Here is a 10220-nt window from a genome sequence, read left to right on the forward strand (position 1 = left end):
TACAGTGATCTGGGTTGTGGTGGATAGACTTACTAAATCAGCGCACTTTGTCCCGGGTAAATCCACCTATACTGCTAGTAAGTGGGCACAGTTGTACATGTCTGAGATAGTGAGATTGCACGGAGTGCCAGTGTCGATTGTTTCTGACAGAGATGCCCGTTTCACTTCCAAATTTTGGAAGGGTTTGCAGACTGCTATGGGCACGAGATTGGACTTTAGTACGGCTTTCCATCCACAGACTGACGGTCAGACTGAGCGTCTGAACCAGGTTTTAGAGGATATGTTGCGAGCGTGTGCATTGGAATTTCCAGGTAGCTGGGACTCCCACTTACATTTGATGGAATTTGCTTATAATAACAGCTATCAGGCTACTATTGGCATGGCACCGTTTGAGGCCCTGTACGGCAAATGTTGTAGATCCCCGGTTTGCTGGGATGAGGTAGGTGAGCAGAGGTTGATGGGTCCTGAGTTAGTTCAGTCTACTAACGAAGCGATACAGAAGATTAGATCACGCATGCATACCGCTCAGAGTAGGCAGAAGAGTTATGCAGATGTGAGGCGGAAGGACCTTGAGTTTGAGGTAGGGGATAAAGTGTTCTTAAAGGTAGCACCTATGAGAGGTGTCTTGCGTTTTGAAAAGAGGGGAAAGTTGAGTCCCCGTTTTGTTGGGCCGTTTGAGATTCTGGAGCGGATTGGCCCTGTAGCTTATCGCTTGGCGTTGCCTCCATCACTCTCGACAGTCCATGATGTGTTTCACGTTTCTATGTTGAGGAAGTACGTGCCAGATCCATCCCATGTAGTGGATTACGAGCCACTAGAGATTGATGAAAACTTGAGCTATGTTGAACAGCCTGTTGAGGTGCTTGCTAGAGAGGTGAAGACGTTGAGAAATAAACAAATTCCCCTAGTTAAAGTCTTATGGCGGAATCACCGGGTAGAAGAGGCTACATGGGAGCGTGAAGACGACATGAGATCCCGTTATCCCGAACTGTTCGAGAAATAAAACTTTCGAGGACGAAAGTTTCCTAAGGAGGGAAGAATGTAACGCTCCGAAAATTTAAGGTAAAATTTTTCTCGTTTTATGTAAAGTGCAAGTGATATAATAATAATATAACATTAATTATATTATTATTATTAATATTTATTTTATTTGTTATAATATTAATATTATAATTATTATTATTAATTAATATTATAGAAATATTATTATTTCTAAAACAATAAACATTATTATTACATAATAATAAATTATTATTTATTTAATATTAATATTATTAATATATTAATATTATTACATTATTATTATTATTAATTATATTATTATTATTATTATTATTATTGAATATTATTATTATTATTATTATTATTTAATTTAATATATATATATATATAAGAAAAAAAAAAGAAAACCCTAACTTACCGTGCGCGCCGCCTACCCCCCCCCCCCCCCCCCCCCCCCCCGTCGAAATTTTCTCTTTTCTCTCCCGCCTTCTCCTTCCTCACGCCGCGCCACCGCCACCCGAGCCATCCATCTTCTCTTCTCCTTCGCCTTCTTCTTCTCTTCGGCTTCTTCATCCGGCACTCAGACGTCGCCCCGCGCGTTTTCGTCGGCCGTCCACTTCGGTGTTCGCACATCACCGGCGGGAGGCATCAGCGACGGCCGTCCCCCGACTACCCTTCTTCTCAGTTCCGCGTGCACGGCCAGCCGTCAGCCGTTTCTGCCTTGGTGGTAAAACGTCAGCCGTCATATTACCGTCGTCGACGAAAGAAACCGGGCAAAACATCTCTGCCATCGCCGCCGCGTTCCGCCGCCGGGAGTGTGAAGATTAAATCGGTTCCAAGCAAACCCGACCCGGTTCCAAGCCAACCCGACCCCGTTCCAAGCTGACCCGACCCGAAACCGTTTCCAGCCGAGCCGAGCGAGCCGCGTGAACCAAGCCGAGCCGCGAGCCGAGTGAGCCGAGCCGCCAGCCGAACCAAGCCGAGCCGCGAGCCGAGTGAGCCGAGCCGCGAGCCGAACCCAAGCCGAGCCGCGAGCCGAGTGAGCCTAGCCGCGAGCCGAACCAAGCCGAGCCGCGAGCCGAGTGAGCCGAGCCGCCAGCCGAACCAAGCCGAGCCGCGAGCCGAACCAAGCCGAGCCGCGAGCCGAGCGAGCCGAGTCGCGAGCCGAACCAAGCCGAGCCGCGAGCCGAGTGAGCCGAGCTGCGAGCCGAACCAAGCCGAGCCGAGCCGAGCCGAGCCGAGCTGAGCCGAGCCGAGCCGAGCCACCTAAGCCTTCTTTCCTCCACTTCGGTTCACGGTGAGTCTTCGGTAAGGATTGTTTTGATGAATTCCCTAATGTTACCTCGTCCGATTCGAGTTTGAATGTTGGATTAAGATGTGGCCCTACTTTTCTCCCTTGAAGGTAGTACAGAGTTGACGCTTAAGTTCTCGGGTTCCGCGGCAGACCTGGTTGGAGATAGCTTCCTTTCCTTGAGTAAGACAACGGATAACCTTTTTAAAACAACTGCTACTAACGTCATCAACTAAAACCGTTGTGTTTTCGTTTAGGTTGATCTGTTGAGCGTGGATTCAATCGAGGGGCATAACCGAGTATCAGGTAAGGGTTCTCCTACTACTGGACCCCGAGTCCAGGCTAAAACCGTAGTAATCCACAGGGGATTACACGTTAGTGACTGTACTGAATATCTGTATGCAAGTTGACTGTTAAGTACTGATACTATATTTTGTCTGATGAAAATATACTGTGACTGCTATTTGTGGATTGAGAATTTATGTTGATGGACCCTAAAGTTACGGTTCAGTATGTAGTAAGACACTGGTCTGGATGTGGTTTATGGAATTTGGACGGGGATGGACCGTGAGTCCGGTTTTGGTTGGTTAGTCGATTGGACCTAGGGTTTTCCCTATTGGTGTGCGAATCGGTAATGCATATAGCAACAGAGGGTGTAGATGTTTAAACTTATACTATCTGACTGATAAAGCCTATGGCGGGACTGTGATGTGAATGCCGTTGGGATGTGATTGATGTAGACAGTTTAGTTTGGACTGAGGGGTAACGGTTAGCTTCATCTATGGGGTAGTGTGCCTTACGGATAGGTGCATCCTTCGGGAGCACTAGACTGATATGTGCATCCTTCGGGAGCACAAGACTGATATGTGCATCCTTCGGGAGCACTAGACTGATATGTGCGTCCTTTGGGAGCACTAGACTGATATGTGCGTCCTTCGGGAGCACTAGACTGATATGTGCGTCCTTCGGGAGCACTAGACTGATATGTGCGTCCTTCGGGAGCACTAGACTGATATGTGCGTCCTTCGGGAGCACTAGACTGATATGTGCATCCTTCGGGAGCACTAGACTGATATGTAGGGTACCCCCGAATAGGAAGTTAACTGTTGTCCCCTAACGGGCCCAGTAGTGGGTCCCTTACTGGGTATGTTTATACTCACCCTTTCTCTTCTTTAACTTTTCAGGTAGAGGTACAGCGAGGGGCAGACCGACGAGAGGCAGGAAGGATGCGTGAAGGCCGTATGGACGCGTCTGGTTTTCTTAATCGCTTCCGCTATGTATTTTGTCAGCATATTTTGACTTGTGATTTTGAACTGGTGCCTTGATATTTTTATTTTGTGACTTTCTTGATTTATTTAAAATAGGGCCCGAAACTGTCTTTTGTAAGGTTTCTAATGTTTCAATGAATCGTAACTGGTCTGTTTTAAATTTTATGTTGAATGGTCGAGTTTTGGTATTTGGTAGTGACCTCAGCTTAGTCCGGAAAGTTGGGTCGTTACAGTGTCATTAAAATGTCCATATACATGGTAAAAAAAATCCCTAGTCAGCATAAAGTTAGTATATGGAAGCTATCTACAACTATTTTAAAAAAATATTCAAACAATGCGGACTTATGGTATATGTCATGTTTAAAAGAAAGGATGAAAAATTGGAGAGACGTTTTTAAAAGTATAATACAACAATTGGTAACATGTGTGATGAAACGGAATGTGAAGAAACACATTTTTTTAACTTGAGGAAAATGTTTACTTTTAGTGCATCATTATCGAAATGAAAACTTGTAAAAACAAATGAAAACAGTTCACTTTTAGTGAGTCATTTTTTTTTAACATGTGATGAAAAGTTACACTAAAAGTGCTTTGAAATAGATTAGCGGTGAAAATTCAAAAAATGTTACTATTGTTTCACTAATTCGGTTTTAATAACACATTTGGGGGTTCAATTTTAAAACGTGAACATTGAATTTAGACATTTGTTTCCTAGTTTGAAATAATTGTGAAAAGACTAAACATGTGTTAATATGTTTTCATTTGTACTTGTGTGAAATTTCTAAACGTGCGTTCATCTTTTTTCCTAGTGAGAATTTTTTTTTTGTACTTATTATGTTTTATTAAATTGTACGTGCATTCCTTTTTTATTCCGCTTATAGTTGTTTTAAATATATATTATGCGATTATTGCTCTATAATTACGTTCACTATTCTTACACTACTGTCCTAATTAAATTATGAAATGCATACTATTGGGATGTTACATTTTCAAAAGTATGTATTCAACGTGCATGGAAAAAAATGGTATTCAACTTAAACCGAATATAGAGTGCATATAATAGAAGCGAAAAAAATGTTTAAGCAAATGAGCACAATTTAATAAATAGAAAATGAAGGAGAAGGGAAATAGGAAAACCAAAACTTCTTTTAGAACAGGGAAATTACATTACAAACGGTTTAACAATAAAGGAAAGAAAAACAAAAAATGAAAGAAAAAATTACTACTAATAGCTAATCCAAAGTACCTAGTACAAAGTTATTGTGAAGGACGACGTCCTGCATAAGAGAAAGGAAAATAGTAAGGGCACGGGACGTACGCACTACGACTTGCAAATAGTAAAACGTATGGAATAAATGAATGGAAGAAATAGTACGTATACATACCTTGTACATGCACGAATACCACATGAAAGCAATAATGGTAAAGTAATGCACTAATAAATATAATAGAAAGTGAACGTTTTTTAGATGAAAATAAATAGATAGCCTCAGAGTTTTGAAATCTGTTTAAAAGAATGAATGGAATTTCATCGTTGTTGAAACATCAATAAAAATGCACAACGGGATGGACAATGCTACTACATTACAAACAGGGAATAAAGTAAGAAAAGGCAGAAGAATCATATAAGAAAAGATGAACAAGTATTTTTGGAAAAGTGGTGTAATGTGAAGAAAGTAGGTACAACATACGTGACTACCAAAAAGGAAATATGGAATCTACCTAGAAAACAAGTCAGAAACAAACAACTAAGACAGAAGTATGGAAACAGAAAATAAGCTACCTACGAAAGAGAAAACACCAAAACAAAGGGAGAAAGCAACAAATTGCAATTGCAAGTGCTAAATGAAAAGAGGAAATGAGGTTTATATAGGGGGAGATGGATAAAGGAAGAGAAAAGTCCAAGCATAATCAAAGGGTAGCTATTGGAAGCTACACAAAAAGTACAGCAAGAAAAGATAACCAAATATCTTGAAGGGACAAAACAATCTGCACATCAACTCACATTTTTTCCTATCAGTGACTAAAGACAACATGGAAACAAATTTTTGTATGATAGTGAAGAATACAATACAAGCAGCCAAGAAAATTCATAGTCAATCAATTTTAAGAGCAAACAAAAAAGTTCTACAAGGGACCGAATCACCCAACAGAAACATTACAAACGAATTCTTAAATTATTTAAGTGCATAAAGAAAAGATCAATTACAACAAGGGATACTCAAACTACCAAAATCAGTACACCCAAATTACAAATAAAATCAGTGAATGGAAAACCACCGAACAAATTACATATATGTAACAAAACGATTCAGATGTAATGGAAAACAGAGAAATTTATTCATCATCAGCTTTTGTTTAAAAAAAATAGGATTCAAACAGAAGAATACCTCACTACCATGCTCGATTTTGACCCATTTCCAGGCAAGGTTGTGAGTTTATGTTTTAAATCAGTGAAGGACAACCCGAAATGGAAACTTGAACACCGAGCGACAAGAGGGTTTTATCAAGCGGCAATGAAACCATTCCAAGGGAAAACGAAGATGCATGTTCATAGAGAACACCCAAAAAAAGAAAATCGAAAAGAATTTGGAGGCAACGCTGGTAGAGCGCCTCGTTCAACAAACCCACAGTTAATTTCGGGGAGTGAGAGAGACGGATGAGGGAGATGTAGATCGGCGTTGGGCATCACTATAGAAAACACCTTTTCCATAGAATAAGGAAATCCCCTTCCCAACCCGCGAGGACGTATACGAAATCCCCTTTCATGTCGCAAACGCCCAATATGTTTGTGGCAATTTCTCCGTTATGTATTCTGAACGTAGGACGATCTGCTGCGGGCACGTTGACCTTTATGAAAGTCCCATCCAATGCCCCAAGGCAATTCTGCAAGTTTAAACAAACACGTTTACATTAGTGGCATGTATTGATACGTCACATACAAACAACTTGTACTATTCCCATCTCAAAGCACTCCCAACGTTGATCGTTGCTTGTTACCTGAGCAGGTTTCTTTATCAACTCGTCGTGTAGTCGTAGCATAACCAACAAGACGAGGTTAAAATGTCGAGATACTGTCTCACCTAGCCGTATAAATTCCCGTTGAATTACGCGATTCTTCACGTCATGGGTAAGAACGTACAAGAACATCGCTACCATTTCCTCAACATCGACAATCTCTATCGATGACAAAACAGCTACATTCTTAAGTAAATGGCATAGAATTGTGAATGTTCTCCTGTCCATAGGCTTGCTTTGTCGACACACAAGATCTGACTCGTATATCATGTGAAAGTACGCAAGCTGCCTAATTCCATGCCTTGTATTGTACGGTGTCTGTGGGAGACGCTTATTTTCATTCATTAGTAGCTCCAACGTTAGGAGCATCTGACGTTGTGCTAGGGTGAACGCAGTTTGGACTCCAAGAATGGTTTGTTGATCCATTTCAAAGTACGTAAAATTTCCTAAAAAATATTTACTATGTTTTTTAGTACACTATCAATATACATTGTCAAAAGATCCCTAATGAACATTTCAATCCCTATTGCACATAAACTCAAATTTTCAATTAATGCACTTGGTAATTTATTGAAAGCTTATTATGCACTTAGTAAAATAATGCACTTAGTAATTTAAAAAAAGAATTCCCTATTTACTGTGGGTTACATGTCATGTCTGAAATAATAAACATAATTTGATTCAAAGCTTATCTAAAAAATTTGTAACTTTTATTGAAAGCTTATCGAAAACCAAAATTGTAGAAACATATAAAAATTGTTTCCTTTTACTTACTAATTTAGTGGAACGTAAGACAAATAACTTCTTTCAAACATTCTTTTAAAAGGCGTGCTGCAGTTAAATTTGATAAAATTGTAACTACAATTCTATGTGTGATAGGTATTTTAAAAATAGTATATGCTACTATTACTAATTTGTCAAAATAGTATTTTAAAAATAGTATGTGCTACAATGACTAATTCATCAAAATAGTATTTTAAAAATAGTATGGCATGCACTTGTATGTGTCATAGTCAATGGGGTATTTCAATTAGTTAAAGAGATTTTAGAATGTTATGAAATGGGTATTAAATTACCTCTTACATAACTTAATTTAATGACTATTCAAACTTAGGGGCATATTTAAAAAACAACCATTTATAACTTTGTTAACTTAAAAAAATTGTCAAGTTCTCATTTGTATTACTTAGAATGAACAAAATTCATGTTTTAGCCTATGCTTGTTATGATATGGTAGTAGGAAAGTTTTTTTTTTTTTAAAAAAAAAAGAGTTGTTGTGAAATAATTGGTTACTTATACTAATGAAAATGTAGACATTGGTATGGTAATTTTGGAAAGAAAATGTATTTCACGTCGATGTGAAAAATTAACACAAATTTGAAACATACAATGAAACAAAAAAAATAAGAAATTCATTAAATAGATGAAATGTCCATTAAAAAAATTATTACAAAATCGATACAATAATATTTTAATTCTAATGAAAAAAACAAATACAATATGAACATTGAATCTACACATGGCTAATCCGTAATACCTCTTACAAGGATGGGATGACTGTAGACATTCTGAAAAAAATAAAAAAGTTACGATACAAGAAACGCCGAAAACATGACAAGTTTTTTAAGTGGAGCATAATTCAAGAAAAATAAAGGAGAAAAGAAAGGATTGCATACCTTGTACATAGAGCAATATCCCGAAATTAAGATTGAAACATGTACGTTAAAAAAAACAACATTGAAATGTAAAAATTATTTTTTAAAACAAATGTTAAGCAGCCTCAAAGTTTAGAAATCGGTTCAATAAGTTAAACCAAATTTCATCGTTGTGGAAACATCAATTAGGAGGGATGAAAAACAAAGAACAAAGCATATGAGTAGCCAAATGAAAGGGTACAGAATGTAGGTAAGCCATGAAAGAAAATAAATAACAATATGTACAAAACACATGCGAATGGTATTAGGAAATATGTAAATATAGAATGCGCTTAAAAAGAAGGCAGAAACATAGGTGAGAAAGGAAGGCAGAAATCGTGAGAAAACAAGGAAAAAACATACATTACAAAAAAAAAGTGGAAAATATTGAAGCATTTACCTACAAAAGACAAATTTGGAAAACAAAGGAACAAGGTAACCAATTAGAAATGGAAGTGGTAAATGATAAGAGGAGATGAGGTTTATATAGAGGGAGATGGGGAGTAAATATGCACATAAATGACCACACCAAGAAAAGGTAGAGGGAATCTCTGCAAAATCAGGCTAAAGATAAGTCCAACCATAGTCAGAGATAGATATAGGAAGCTACAAAAGAAAAGTACACCATGAAAAAATAAGACAATTGCTTGAAGGGACAAAACAACAATCACTAGAAATTGTAGTTTTCCAAACATATCAATGAGTAAAATAGACATTGAAAAAAAAAACAATCATCACAGTGCAAAAGGCAAGAGATTGAATACAATTCAGACAAAAAAAAGGATACATTTCACACAAATGAATCATTGAATGGAAATGTATTGAATTGATATATGTAAAAATGCATAAATAAAATATGAATCGAATTTGATATAAATCGAAATCAATGAATCAAAATCAGTGAATCAAAATCAGCCAAAAAATGTATGAAATGTAACATGGATTCAAATGTATGTGCATACAGGTACTCATCATCGGCTGTGTTAAAAAAAATCGTATTCAAACAGAAGTATACCTCCCTACCATGCTCGGTTTAGACCCATTGCTAGCGAAGACCAAGAAGAACCTGTTCTACATCAGTGAACGACAAGCTCAAATGACAAGTTTAACAACCAGCGACAAGTGGGTTACATCGAGCGGCAAGGAAGACTTGCTTCAAGGGGAAAACGCACATGCATGTTCACACAGAACACGCAAAAAAGAGAAAACGGGAAGGGGTTTGGAGGCAACGTCGGTGGAGGGCCGCCTTCAACAAACCCACTTACGTTTTCGGGAGTGAGAGACACAAATGAGAGAGATGTAGATCGGTGTGGGATCCGTGTATGAAACTCCTTTTCGATAATAACGGGGATATGGAATTTTTTTAGCCAAAAATTCCATACCAGCTGAACTCCCTTTCAAGGAATCGACCAAAATCGAACATGGAAGAGAATATGAAGAAGAATAAGCACAGAAATCGGAAGCCGAAAAGAAGAAATACGGGTTCAAAGGGTTTTCAATTGGAAGGAGTGTTTTCGGAAAAAATAATGAAAGGAAATTTATGGGGATCGATTGAAATCAAAAATGGAAGAGAATAGAGAGAATAATCGAAGAGAGGTGGAACTGAAAGAAGAAGATAATCGAAGAGAGGCGAAAACACGGGTTGAAGGGAGGCGGCAACACGACTTGAAGGGAGGTTTCGGCACATTCATTTTGGAAGAAGAAAGGGATAAAAAGGGATTATGCAAACCCTAAAACTAGGATTTCCATAATCCTTGACCCAAACGGGGGTTAGGGTTGGGTTAACCTAAGCCCGCAATGTTAACCCTAACCCCAAACAGGCCCTAAGTGTTTAACTTTAGAAAATAAATAAAGTAATGTTGAACAATTATTCAAAATAGTTTTTAAATATATTCTAAAGAGTTCTTTTTTCTTCAAAGAGTGTTTAAGTAAAAATGAGTAATTTTA

The sequence above is a fragment of the Cucumis melo genome, chromosome 1 (genome assembly GCF_025177605.1).
Source record: "Cucumis melo cultivar AY chromosome 1, USDA_Cmelo_AY_1.0, whole genome shotgun sequence".
Lineage (NCBI taxonomy): Eukaryota > Viridiplantae > Streptophyta > Magnoliopsida > Cucurbitales > Cucurbitaceae > Cucumis > Cucumis melo.